The 14,399-nt window shown below is 40.1% G+C and overlaps 1 non-coding gene across 1 annotated transcript; it reads left to right on the top strand.

Moving 5' to 3' along the window:
* Positions 1–3,750: 3,750 nt before the first annotated feature.
* Positions 3,751–3,854, top strand: LOC142447781 (small nucleolar RNA U13). Its single transcript, XR_012784432.1, has one exon. It is a non-coding gene; the product is annotated as a small nucleolar RNA U13 (small nucleolar RNA).
* Positions 3,855–14,399: the final 10,545 nt, after the last annotated feature.

The raw sequence follows: 14,399 nt of genomic DNA, 5'->3' as shown, positions 1-14,399 counted from the left end.
ACGTAGCGGTAACAGGAGTTCAACCATAAACATGATCGTGAGGACGGCATGAGACAGGGTGGTGTCCTGCTCTGTTGTACGCAGGGTCACCAGGAGTCAGCACCATTTCAGTGGCACCCAACAACAAGAACAAGTGAACATCCATCTATTTTAGTCTAAAAGGCTTTCCTTTATATGTATGTTTTCTTTTTTTCAATCGTACTTTAAAGTCAATATCACTGGTTGATTAATGATACTATTATTAGAATTTCCCAATGTCTCACCAAGACTACTTACATTATTTCTAAGCAAGCTGATATGTGAATGGATTTTGAGCTCCCACTTAATTGGAAAACCTAATCTGAATAGAATTAATTTTTATGACTGCCCCTACTCAATACTTGCCCACCTGAAGGGATCCCTAAAGAGATGGGTACTAAAGCAAGGGTGGTGAAGAAATCAGAGGGTGCCTGGCGCTCTTCTTCACAGGAGGAGCACACCGCCCATGTGACCCAAGGACTGTACATAGTAAAATCAAGACTAGAGGAGGAACTTGTATTAGAGCTTGACTCCTGAGCATCTGATTTTCAGAAGGCTATGAATGACAGTGAAAACCCCAAACCCATGTGCAGGGTCCCCACGTGGATTAAGCCTCTCTTGAATTCCCTCAGACCATTGACCAGGAATGTGAATAGTCTTGTTCTTAGATTGCATTGGAAAGTAGATTACACAGATATAATTAGGTAAAAATTTAATATATTATCATTTATTTTCTTTTTTGACCCATTTTTTATTTGTTCTGGTTTCTGTTATCTTCTGCTTTCACTTAAACTGAGGTTTTTCTGTTTTATTTTGCTATTGTTGTTGGGGATTTTTTGTCTGATTTTCTTTACATGAAATCCAGGATGGGTAACTCTATAATAGAGGAATAATCCATTAGGGTTGTGGCCTGGTGGTGTAGTGGTTATCTGTTGGGCTGTGATCCTCATGGTAGGCAGTTCAAAACCACCAGCAGCTTTTGGGAGAATGACTCAGCTTTCTACTCCTGTGAATAATTATAGTCTCAGAAACCCAGCGGGGTTCACATGAGTCATCATGGACTCGATGGCGTGAATTTGGTTTGGATTGGTAAGGTTATGGCAAGGGAGGCTGAAAGGTGGTGGGGAGGTAATAACGGATACAAGGATGACAGAAATGTTCTAAAATTGGTTGTGGTGATGATTCTACAACTCTTTTGGCTACATTTACACCACAGAATTGTATGGCATGTGAGTTATATGTCAATAAGAATGTTAAAAGAAACTCAGAAGGCAGGACTGGAGAGGGAAGAAGGTGAGTGTTTCCCAGGAAACGCTGAGTGCTCTTACATTGAGAGGATTACAAGGAATGTCGTAAAACAACATCTGTATGACTTGTTGGGTGAAAACCAATTTGCTCTGTAAAGATTCACCCAAATCACAACAAAAGGTTTGAAAATGAACTAAGGTATTGGAGGCCCTATTGAATGTGTTCAGGGCATGCTTGGGTATGGCACAGGCGCTGACAGGTAAGAACACTGCTGCTCCTCAGGGAAGTACCTTCAGAAGGGCAAGTTTGAAAGGGTTAAACCATCACAAAGCAATTTCTAGATGAAGGCAGGATAAGGTGGGTTTTGGAATCCAGGGCTCTCTGCCTCCCAAACCCCACTCTCCTTACAAGTTGGCTTTCATCAATAAAATGGCACGTAGCCAAGGTCATGAATGGTATGTTAAAGCCTTGGACGGTTTCCCTAGGTGCCAGGTGTGGTTTAAATGGTCTTTTTAAATGCAGTCGCACTTTGCAATCATATCAGTGTTTCAAACAACTAATTGCCAAGGTTGCCTGGCAATTACACTCACCAGGCACAACTATTCCACGCTGAGGAAGTAGGTAAATGATTTACACCCCAGAGACCATCTACTCCAGCCTCCCAGCTCTTCTCGTGTGTAAACACCTCTATCCAGTGAGGCTTGTCTCATCCCGGTCTGTTTTCCTTCATTTCAGAGGCCCTTCTTCCATTGTTTTATTTCTTATCTCAGAAGCTCCATGGGCCAGCAAATCCTCCTTATTTTTACTATTTTTTGTCTAGGATCTTTTCAGGCTAAGCTGCTCTAAAATATGAGTGCTCACAAATGTTGGTCTTCATTACTCTTTGCTACTCTGAGAACACAGAGAACCCACAAGGGCTTTGTGCCTATTGGTCATATCCACCCACATTTACTGAAATATACTTTAAAACAGAAATCTTAGAAGTTTCAATTAATTTAAAATATGAGGGGACTTCAAAAAGTACCTGGAACAATGGAATGAAAAAATAATAAAAAACCATAAGCTTCCCCTCCCCCACATAAGCTTCATCAAGTTCAAGGTACTTTTGTAAGAGATGAGAGCAGCCATTTAACTCATCCCCAAAGACTGAGCATCCTGGGGATTAAAAAACCCCACCTTTTTCTTGTGAACTTGGAGAAGGCTTCCGGAGGAGATCAGTTTCCCCTGAGTTTTAGGTCCCTGTTTGTGCTTCTTCCTTCACCTTTCTGAATTTTGCCGTTCAGGTGCTGGGCCCTTTACCATGCCAAAGACGTTCTATTGTTATTACTAACTGAAGGAAAGAGATGCCCTTTAAAGATTTTTCTATTTTTAGATTAGGAAACAAAGAAGTTAGAAGTCATTGAATCGGGACTATAAGACGAAGGCCTAATGATTTTCCATCAACAATCCTTACTCAATGACCCTTGATTGATGAGAGGAAGGAGCAGGAGTATTGTGCTGGGGGAGAAAATGGGGGTAGATTTTCTGGTTTGTTGGGGTTTTTTTAATGCCAAAGCTTTGGTTATCTTAAACACTGTTAGCATAATCAGATGTTGTAGTTTTTTTTTTATGTTACAGTTTTTTGGCTCTCCAGAAAGTCAGTAAGCAGCATGCCTTGAACGTGTCCATCTCCTACTCCCTGTCCCCCCTACTCCCCCAACCCCTACCCACCCCCCCCCCAAGACTGTGGCCATGACCTGTGTTCTTGACTGATTGGTCTACTTTTGCTTGGCCTGGCCCTCTTCTACTTCTTGGTAACTATGGTTTTGCTGTGCTTTGCCTTCAGGGTTACCCTTGGATTCCCTGACTGCTGCTTCCATGAGCACTGGTTGTGGCTCCATGCAAATGAAAACTCTGATAACTTCAGTCCTTTCTCCATTCATGATGACGTCTGCTGGTCCAGTTGTGAGAACTTAGTTTTCCTTGACATTGGGCTCTATTCCTTACTGAAGCTGGTAGGCTTTGACCTCCCTCAATAAGTACTTTAAGCCCTCTTGGATTTCAGTAAGCAAGGACGTGTCATCTGCACACCACAGGTTTCTTATAAGCCTTCCTCAGTCCTGATGCCATACTCTTCCTCATCCAGTCCAGCTTCTCACATTCTTTGCTCAGCATCCAGATTGAACAAGACCGGTGAAAGGATGCAACTCGGATGCACGCATTCTTGATTGTAAAGCATCAAGGATCTTCTTGTTTTGTTTGATCTAAGCACAGAAACCGCATGATCACAGGACGTGTTTGGGAATTCACGCTCTTCTCAATGTTATCTATAGTTCTGTGATCTACACATAGTAGCATCTACACTAAGTTGAATGCCTTTGCCTAGTCAATAAACACAAGTAAAGTGGCTATTCCCTGGGGGCATAGTGGTTATGTGTTAGGCTGCTAATTGCTGGGTCAGCAGTTCAAAACCACCAGCTGCTCTTGGGAAGAAAAATGGGGATAATCCTTTTCTAGTTATTAAGTATGATGATGGGGTCTCCATGCGTTTGTGTGATATGTGCCTCCCTTAATCCTTGTTATGACACAGGCACATTACCCGTCTGACACGAAAAAAAAAAGAAAAATGGGGCTTTCCATTTCCATAGTCAGTCTCCCTGATATCAAGGAGTCCACGTAGTAAAATAATGTTTAGAAACTGATTGTGGAGGCAATTATACAATTCTAATTGATATGATTGAAATCTGGAATGATAGGATTCATGTATTAAATTCCAACTAAAAAAAGAGTCAGTCTTGCAATCCGACAGTGGCAGTTCTACCTTGTCCTGCACAGTCGCTATAAGTCAGAATCGACTCAATGGCAGTGAGTTTGGTTTTTAAAGGCAGGTGGTTGCACCTTAGTCCTCCAGGGACATCTAGTTTGTTAATACTTTAAAGAGATCCTTTGCAGCTCCTAGATTCCAAATATGTCTTTCCTATGTTTTCTCCTAAAAGAAAATGTAATAATTAAACATTCAAATATGTGATTCATTTTCATCTCTAGATGTCCAGTCCAATTGTTCCAGCAACCTTTGTGGAAAATTGATTCTTCATTGAATTGCCTTTGCCCTAATATCACTCAGGACACCTGTTGTTGTTGTTGTTTTTATTTCTTGATTTATTTTCTCCATTTGGAAGACCATATCCCTTAATAAGTTCCTGAGAAAGGATGTCTGAGAAGTGAAATATTTTAAAATTTGAATGTCTAAAAATGCTTTTACTTACCTAAACCACTTGTTTTATTTATAAGATTAAAATTCTAGGTTGTAAATCATTCTCTCTCCTAATTTTAAAGACATTTTCTTCCAACTTCCATTGTAGTACTCTCAAGAAAGTGTCCTTCGGGTTTGAGAAATTTTCTTGAATTGTATATCTGATAGCTAGCACTGCTTATTATCTTTTGATCTATTTTTGTTGCTGTTTTCCCCCTTTGGTGCTGCTATTTTGATGTTAGCACCCCTAGATTTATCTTCATTTTAAACTCATTTTATTGGGGGTTCTTACAGCTCTTATAACAATCCATACACTGATTTTATCAAGCACATTTATACATATGTTGCCTCATCATAGATTTATCTTTAATATTATATCTTTTCTGCTATTTTACATTTCTTTCTCTATTCTACTTTTTGTAAAATCCCTCAAGTTTTGGCTTCCAAAAATAATTTTATTTAATTTTTAGTTTGTTTAAAAGTTTTAAAATCTCATGTCATTTTTGTTATCAGTCTATTTTAAAAGTCATCTTCTTTTCTTGTAGAGTGGATACAATAGCTTCTATTAAATCTTTTAGGGCATTCATCATATTGTTAGAGTTTAATTTGCTTTCCTCCATTACCTATCTGATCATCCTTAAGGTCAAAGGAAGGTGTGAGGTGTATGTGTATAGATGACAATTTTTTATTCTGATGTTCTTTTTAAAATCAGTGCAAGTAGAAAACCTCTTTAATATAGCTTACTTAATTTTGTTATTTCAAGTTTATTGAGATATACGTTATATGCAAAGAAATTCAGTCTTATTTTTGTCAAATATATAAAGGGATTTTTAAAAGTCTGTGAGAAAAATGGAATAAAAAATAATCACATTTTCCCACAAATTGAAAACCCTTTGGATAGTTAAGAAATTTCTGTTCATAGTCACATTACAGAATATTATTATCACTCAAAAAACGTGTCTTCATATGGACAGAAATCATTAGTCTAATGGACAAGTAGACCACGTAAACATCGGTCTCCAACATCTAAGGCCTGAAGTACAAGAGGGTGCCCACCCCCCAAAAAATGGGAAAATTGCTCCGCTTGACAGTTTTTGTAGGAAGCAGTTTCCCTTGTTAGGAGAGCATCCAACAACCCATTCTTAGTTAGTGCACCCAGTGGCGTCACCTGGGAAGGCTCTCTCTGGTCACAGTGAATTTTTTCATAAAGGCAGTTTCTCTGGAACTTCCCTTTTGTGATGACTGATTTAAGAGAACCGCATGCAGCTGTGAAATTTTGTTTCCTGTTCAGGAAAAATGCTGCAGAAATTGCTACGATGTTGAACACAGCTTACAAGGACAGCCCTATGGGAAAAACTCAAGTGTATGAGTGGTTTTCTCATTTCAAAAAAAGGCGAAATGTCCATTGATGATAAACCTCATTCTGGACGTCCAACAACTTCCCTAATGGATGAAAATGTTGAGCAAATTCATGTACTTGTTCTCAAAGACTGACGCCGGACCATTGAAGAGATGGGGAAGTTATCTGGACTATCTTGGAGTTCAGTTCAGTGATTTTTAATGGAAGATTTCAGATTGAGAATGGTTGCTGTGAAATTTGTACCTCGGGTTCTGACTGACCAGGAAAAAGAGCATCGAGTGGAAACATGCTGTGCTTTGAAAGAACAGCTCCGAAGAGACCCAGACATTTTTCGCAAGGTCATTACTGTTGATGAGACACGATCAATCAAGCCAGTGGAAGATGCCATTGTTATCTCACCCAAAAAGAGCTCCTCAAGTGAAATCAAAGGTTATGATGATGCTCCTTTGTTTTTTTGTGTGTTTTTTATGTAAGGGGGATACTGCATTTGGAGTTCATTCCACCAGGTCAGACTGTTAATCAAACTTTCTATTTAGAGGTTCTGAAAAGATAGTGTAACAGTGTGCGACCAAAATGGCCTGATTTGTGGCAGACAGGCACTGGTTTTGCCAACAGTTATCTGGAAAATCCCTCAAATATAGCAACACACTTTAAAATCACTCATAGTCTTAGAGAAGATAAGATGGGGCTAGAAAATGTTTTTCACTAAATAAAAATGAAGGCACACCATGTCAAACTTGGAACACACGGTCCAAGCGGTTCGTGCAGAGAAATGCACAGCAGTAGGTGCTTACATGAGAAGCAGAGCAGAGCCTGGGGGGAGTTCCAAATCAGGAATCCTAACTTTTCCTTGAAGAAACTACAGATGAATAAATTAAACTCAAATCAAGATGAAAGAAGGAAGCAATAAGGAAGAGGCATACATTAATTAAGTTAAAAATAGAAAAACCAGAGAGAATAAGTACAACCACAGCTAGTACTTTGGACATATCTAAAATTGGTAAACCTCTATCCAAATTTATCAAGAAGAAAGAGAGGTAGGAGGGGAGGACTCAAATGAGAAATATCAGAGCTTATATATACTGATGTTACACTAGAGGAACACTATGCTTTTATGAAATAAATTTTATATATTAGATAAAATGGACAGGTTCTTTGAAAGGTTTAATAAATTGATGCTCAGGGGGGAAAACTACTCTTAAATGGAATTACTGTAACCCTAATGAAGGCTGAGCATGATAGTGGGACAAGAGGAAAGTAAAATGAAATAGAGGAAAGAACTAGGAGGCAAAGGGCATTTGTAGAGGCTCTAATAAAGGCATGTACATATGTAAACATATTTATAGATGAGGATGGGGAAATAGATCTATGTGCATATATTTATAGGTTTAGTATTACGGTAGCAGAGGACATTGGGTCTCTTCTCAAGCACTCCCTCAATGCAAGAATACTTTGTTCTATTAAACTGGCATTCCATGATCCTCACCTTCCTGACACAATTGCTGAAGACAAATGGGTGCATAAGCAAATGTGCTAAAGAAAGCTGATGGTGCCCGGCTATAAAAAACTATAGCATCTGGCGTCTTAAAGGCTTGAAGGTGAACCAGCGGCCATCTAGCTCAGAAGCAACAAAGCCCACACGAAAGCACACCAGCCTAAGTGATCATGAGGTGTCGAAAGGATGAGGTATCAGGCATCAAAGAACAAAAAATCATATCATTGTGAATGAGGGGGAGTGGGGACCCAAAGCTCATCTGTAAGTAACTGGACATCTCCTTATGGAAGGGTTGTCGGGAGGAGATGAGCCAGTCAGAGTGCAGCGTAGCAATGATGAAACATATAACTTTTCTCTAGTTCCTAAATGCTTACTCTCCACCCGCTATCATGATCCCAATTCTACCTTACAAATCTGGGGGGACTGGAGGATGTACACTGGTACAGATAGGAACTGGAAACACAGGGAATTCAGGGCAGATGGTCCCTTCAGGACCAGTAGTATGAGTGGCGATACTGGGAGGGTGGTTGTAAAGGAGGAACCAATTACAAGGATCTACATGTGACCTCCTTCCTGGGGGACGGACAACAGAAAAGTGGGTGAACGGAGACATCGGACAGTGTAAGATATGACAAAATAATAATTTATAAATTATCAAGGGTTTATGGGGGAGGAGAGAATGGGTAGGGAGAGGGAAAATGAGGAGCTGATGCCAGGGGCTTATGTGGAGTGCGGGTGTTTTGAGCATGATGAGGGTAACGAACGTACAAATGTGCTTTATACAGTTGATGTATGTATGGATTGTGATAAGCCTTGTATGAGCCCCCAATAAAATGATAAAAAAAGAAAAGAAAACATCCCCCCCAAATTTATTTCTCCTTTTTCCTGCATCTTAGTTTGAATGGAATATTTTATGAATAGTTATATAATTAATAAGCATAATTGCTTTATTAGTCATACTAGTTTTAAACATCATTTTCTTGTTGCCCTGATGCTTATAATATACATCTTTAACTTATCACAGTTCACTTTCAAATATTATTGCATTTGACTTTTTTTCTTGGCAATAATGAAGGTAGAATGTTGATTGTATGCTATCATAAATTCTTTGTCTCATGGTCTAATAACAAAATGTTTACAGATGAGCAGTGGTCTTCAAATTGCACTTTGAATAACAATGCTCTGTGCCACAGACAAAAATAATTTTTAAGGATAAGAAAGCGCGTGTTCTCTACTACCACCAGCACCTGCATGATATAGATCCAAAACTTTCAAGAACATAAATTATATTAAAATAAATCACTCAAAAGAATCACTCACAGCAAACTTTGGTTAGCGTCTTGGTTTTCTTATTCTCCAACATTCCACAAATTTTGTTTTAAACTTTGCATTAAATTATAACCAACATACTGGTAAACACACATATCACACACATTTTAAAGAGTTTTCACAAAATAAATGTATCTGTGAACCCAGATCAAGAAACAGAATATCTTTTTATTTCCTTTCATGATGGAACTCTGGGAATTTTTACCTCATAAAAATTATTGTATTTCATTAGGCTTTTATTCCAGGTGCCAGCAAACTGTAGCTCATGAGCCAAATCCTGCTTGCCACCTGGTTCTGTAACTAAAGTTTTATTGGCACACACACACACACACACACACACACACACACACACACACACTGAACAATGCTGGCAACAAAGACCTCTCTTGAGTTCTCTTTTAGTTCGCTGAGGGTGCCCAGTTATTGAGTTTCAACAGCATTGTGTGGGACATTTATATTCAAACGGATTCATAAGGACCAGACAGGACAGGATAGAGCTGTTCCTGTGGGTTTCTGAGACTGTCAATCTTTGGGGAAAAGCTCATCTTTCTCCTGCTGAGAGGCTAGTGTTTTGAACTACTGACCTTGTGGTTAGCAGCCCAACTCGTACCCACCACAGCACCATGGCTCCTTTGGCGTCCACATGACGTAAATGAACCACGCCACATGTATTCGTTGGTATCGCAACAGTCGGCTTGCGAGTCCTGCAGATCGTTGCATGCAGTTCCAATCCATTCGCCCCACTGGAGTTCATTCTCCTTGTTCTCCTGCATGAATATTCTACAGTGAGCATGACTGATGGGCGTTTGGTGCTATTAGTTTGTAGCTATCTCAAATAATGCTATTTATACACATCTTTTGATGCACTTCATTTGGAATTGCAGTGGGATTTGTATATGTTGGGGTTTAGTAGATACTGCTGAACAGTTTTCCAAAATGATAATTCAGTTTATTTTTCATTTGCCCTACATATTAACTGCCATTAGAGCTTTGTCCTGTGGGTCTGTCGTGGTGTCACACTGTGCTTTTAATTGGATGACTGCTGATGTTGACCATGTTTTTGCATGATTATTTGAGCACCATTTCATATTGTTCATTTGAGAACTACTTGTTCAAAATTTGCTTATTTTTCTATTGAACTGCCTTCCTTGTTCTAACAGACATGTAAGACTTTAAATATATTTTTTATTCCAAGGACTTGGTCAGAAATAAATATAACAAATATCTTCCTTCACGCCATGATTTATCTGTTCACATTCTTAATTTTTTTTTCATGAACCTACGTTCTTACTTTATTGGAGTGCAGTTATTTTTGCCCCTGACGGTTTCAGTGCTTCTTATGTCCTGTTTAAGAAGTCGTTGCCTACCCCAAGAGCACACTGATATTCTCCTGTTTTCCTCATTAAAAATGTATGACTTCACTTTTCCTCTTTACATCTGAAGCCATCTGGAATGTGGTTTTGTATATGGTCTGACATAAGGGGCATGATGAGCTCTTTTCTACAGAGATGCCACACGGACCCACATTCTTTCCCATTGTACTTCAGTGCCACCTTTGTCAGAAGTGACTTTTTCAAGGTCATCTAACTAGCCTTCACCCCTATATTCCCATATGCATTCTTAACCTGTTTATCGATGGTCATTTAAAAAAATCATTGGAAACTTTATAGAATAGAATATCACTGAATATCTAAATGAAATTGAGAAGAACTAAAATATTTACAATATTAAATCTTCTAATTCATGAGCAGAGTCCTTGGGTCACACAAACAGTTGAGCACCCAAGTACTAGCTGAAGAGTTTGGGATTCAAACCCACCCAGGAACTCTGGGAACTCCTCAATGGACTAGTTCTGCTCTGCACACACAGAACCACCATGCTTCAGAATTAACTTGATAGCAGTTAATAATAATTCATAAACATTGTCTATCAATCCAATTATTTAAAACTTTAGTTTGATTCAGTATTTTTCAGTGTAGAGGGTCTTTAACATTTGTTATATTTAATCCTAGGCATTTCATATTTTTAATGCTATTGTGAATGACCCTATTTTAATTTCGGTTTCTATTAAATTTCAATGTTTTTGTATATAGAAATTCCACTGATTTCCAGATATTAAACTTTACCTACCAGCTTATCTAATTCCAATTGTCTTCCTTTCGATTCTTTCTTCTTCCCTGTGTATAATGGTGTCATCTGTAGATAATTTCTAGCTCACTAATTCCATGCCACTTATTCATCTCCTCACCACACAGGCTAGGACCTCCAGAATGATACCAAACAGAAGGTACCTGTGTTTCAGTCCCAAGCCCAGCAGAGAAGTTTCAGCAGACTTCATTTTTATATATTATGTTCACTACAGATTTTTGTAGGTGCTTTTTATCATATTTTGAAAACATTATTCTAGTCACAGTTTGCTACAGGTATGTTTTAAAATCATGAGTAGAGTTGGATTTATCAAAAACTTTTGTTGAATTATGGAGATAAGATTTTTCTTCTTTTCCCATGAAAGTCTTGAATTACATTGCTTTACATTGAAATGGCAAGTACTGGCAAACAGTCCTTGCATTTCCAGAATAGCTCACTTTGTGGTATATCTATAATGTGTACATTATATATAACATATGTAATCTCTAGATGTAACCCTGAGATCATTCTGGGTACTTTGAGAAAATCTGTCAAGATCATCCCTTTGCAAAACAGCCGTCATAAACTTCTGAGCTGACCTGTCTGCCTAGGACTGAAGGAGCAGGCGGATAGATCTCTGGGGCATGGGAATGGCATCTGAGCTCCTCTGACTTCAGGGGAGGGAGGGAGACTCGCCATCATCAGCCACCGCCCAACGCCAATCCCTGTGAGGCAGGAGTCCGATGTACCTCCACCCGCCACCATTTCACCCCTTCGGACACTGACTGTCTCCCTTGGCACGCTGCCTTCTCGGCTGGGTGGGATAATTGGTGCAAGGGCTACATAGAACTCACAGCCTGGACTCATGATCCCGGGGTTTCTTAGGGAAACAACTGGTTAGAATTCAGAATTAGGAATGCGTAGGATACAGTTCTTGGGTCAGGACAGACTTCTCTCAACCACCTGTGCTCACAAGCACCCCAGGCCCTCTGCCTCTTGGCCTACTGGAGGGCAACTCTGTCCATTAAGCCTCCACCCGAAGGCACTCACCTTTCTCACTCCGTGGACTGGAAAGCTCATCAATCTGCCTCATTCTCTTCACTTTTTCTTTCTCCACCATTGCTGTTCTCTGCCTCCACTGTCGCTTGCTAGCTCCTGAATCTCGGAGGTTCAGTGAGGGGTCTTGGCGTCCAGAGGATTTGTGCCACTCTTAACGGTTATTTCTTGATGGCAATGGGATTCCCCCTGCAGCTTCTGAGATGAATCATTCTAAACCTAGTGGGATGGCAATGCTTAGCAACCCCCATGGTGGTCTGTAGACCTCATTTGCATCACCCCACCCAAATAATGTGAATTTTATTCACATTATCAGCCAGTTGTAGAAGCCCAGGTAGCATAGTGGTAGCCACAAAGGCAGCAGTTCAACGCCCCCAGTTGCTTTTCAGAAGAAAGATGAGTCTTTCTACTCACATAAAGAGTGACAGTCTTGGAAAACCATTGGGCCAGTTCTGCCTTGTCCTATAGGGTTGCTATGAGTCAGTATTCACTCGATTGATAGCAGTGAATCGAGATCCAATCTCCATGAAGGGAGTTTTAGATAGTTCTAACCACTTATTTGATAAGATTTAAAAACACTATGGCTAGAAAGGCCATTTCTGCTCAGATTTTTATTGTCAAGGTTCTTTACTCACTCACTCACTCACTCACTCACTCACTCACTCACTCACTCACTCACTCACTCCCTCCCTCCCTCCCTCCCTCACTGCCATCGAATAGATACTGACTCATAGCGATCCTACAGGACAGAACAGAACTGCCCCTATGGGTTTCTGAAACTAACTCTTCACAGGAGTAGAAAGTCTCAGCTTTCTCCCAAGGAACGGCTGGTGGTTTCAAACGGCCGACCTTGGGGTTAGCACCCCAAGATGCAACTAGTACACTACCAGGGCTCCAACATTCTTCTAGCCTCTTAATCTTCGTTGCGAAGTATTTCCTTTTTTAATTACCTGGAAGAAGTTGGAAAAAGTTGGTTTTATTTCTTCTGTAGATGTTTGGAAGAATTTACTAGAGAAGTAATCTGACTCTGAAGTTTTCTTTGTAGAAAATGTATTAAATATTGGATTTGAATTCTTTAAAAAATGCATCACCATTCAATATTCTAGTTTTCTTATGTTCATTTTGGTAAGTTGTATTCTTTAGGAATCTGACCATTTCTCTGAGAGTATCTTAGTTTCCGCTTGCTTCTTTTCTCTCTCTAGTGGATTTTTTTGCACACAAATCCCTTTGACACGTTTCTTGTGACTCAGTCTGTCCATCAGTAAAATGTGGATAAGTATCTAAAGTATAAACTGTGTTTCGTCTATTCAAACGCACCTCCTTAAGTCTTGATATGGTCAGGTTCCAAAGACCACATCCTCATGTGTCTTTGATGTGATGCAAAAACTGAGATGACCACCTGAAGTCACGAGGTGGGGGACTACTTCATGGTTAATCAACTGTGAAATCACATCATTACATAAATGCCAAACCACTAGGACTGATGGCCCAGCCAAGTTGACATCCCAGTCAACATTCCTCTCCCCTCAGCTGGATGTTTCTTCCTGCCAGGCAGATGGCATCAGTGCACAAAATAGATCTGTCATCCGTGTCATCAATACAGAGTAACAAAAACTGATAGTAGATAAATGAAGAAGGGCACACACGTTTCTTTTTCATAATTACATAACTCAGCAACGTATCTATTGGCTACTGAACAGAGGGAATACTTAGAGAGGTCTCTGTGGGTGACTGAATTATTGGTTCTCATTTCTCATGCCGTACAGTATCTTATGCTAATTATATTCTTATTCATGTGACTCCACTGCAGACACACCTCGAATCTGAGTATGACCTTGTGACTTGCTTGCGCTTATGGGATTTTTCGTGCATGTCATTTAAGCAGAGGCCTGGCAGGTGGCTGAAGGGTTGGGCTTGTCCTCTAGTGCTTCTGCCGTCACCCCGAGAAGCGCTTGCCCTGCTCGGCTGGTATCCTGTCCACGTGGGACCTAGGATGAGCACATGTGGATTAGCCCAAGACCAGTCGGCAGTGAGAAGTCCTCAGCTTGAAGTAAAGCCACTTAGCGGAGGTCAGCCTGGATCAGTCCATCCGAAGCTGACTTGCAGACATAAGGTTGTTTTGTTTTGTTTTGAAACACTGAACTATAAGTGATTTGTTACAGTGTCATTATTAGAAAAGCTAAAAGATGAATCTACAACAAAGCACAACATCCTCTTGGGATCAGTGTTTTCCCATGCAAACATGGATGGAGAAGCAGCAGCATGCTTCTGCTTATTATACTTACTTCAGGGACATTTCCCCGGTTACTGGTCTAGGAGATAAGACAGAGGGAGCTCGGATAGGTGACACTTCTGGCTTTCATTTCACTCAACTCTCGTCAGATCTACTTCTTCTGGTGCCCTTGGCTGATGGGGACATCTTTCCCCGAACCCCAAGCCACCGTTCCCATTCTAGTCCTCAACATGCCTTAAGCTTCTGTTGTTCATCCAAATAAGGACTTCTATTTTCTTCATTCTGCCCCTCAACCCCCAAA

The sequence above is a fragment of the Tenrec ecaudatus genome, chromosome 4 (genome assembly GCF_050624435.1).
Source record: "Tenrec ecaudatus isolate mTenEca1 chromosome 4, mTenEca1.hap1, whole genome shotgun sequence".
NCBI classification, from domain to species: domain Eukaryota; kingdom Metazoa; phylum Chordata; class Mammalia; order Afrosoricida; family Tenrecidae; genus Tenrec; species Tenrec ecaudatus.
Note: the sequence above shows the minus strand (reverse complement) of the source record. Positions and strands in the feature narration are given on the sequence as shown.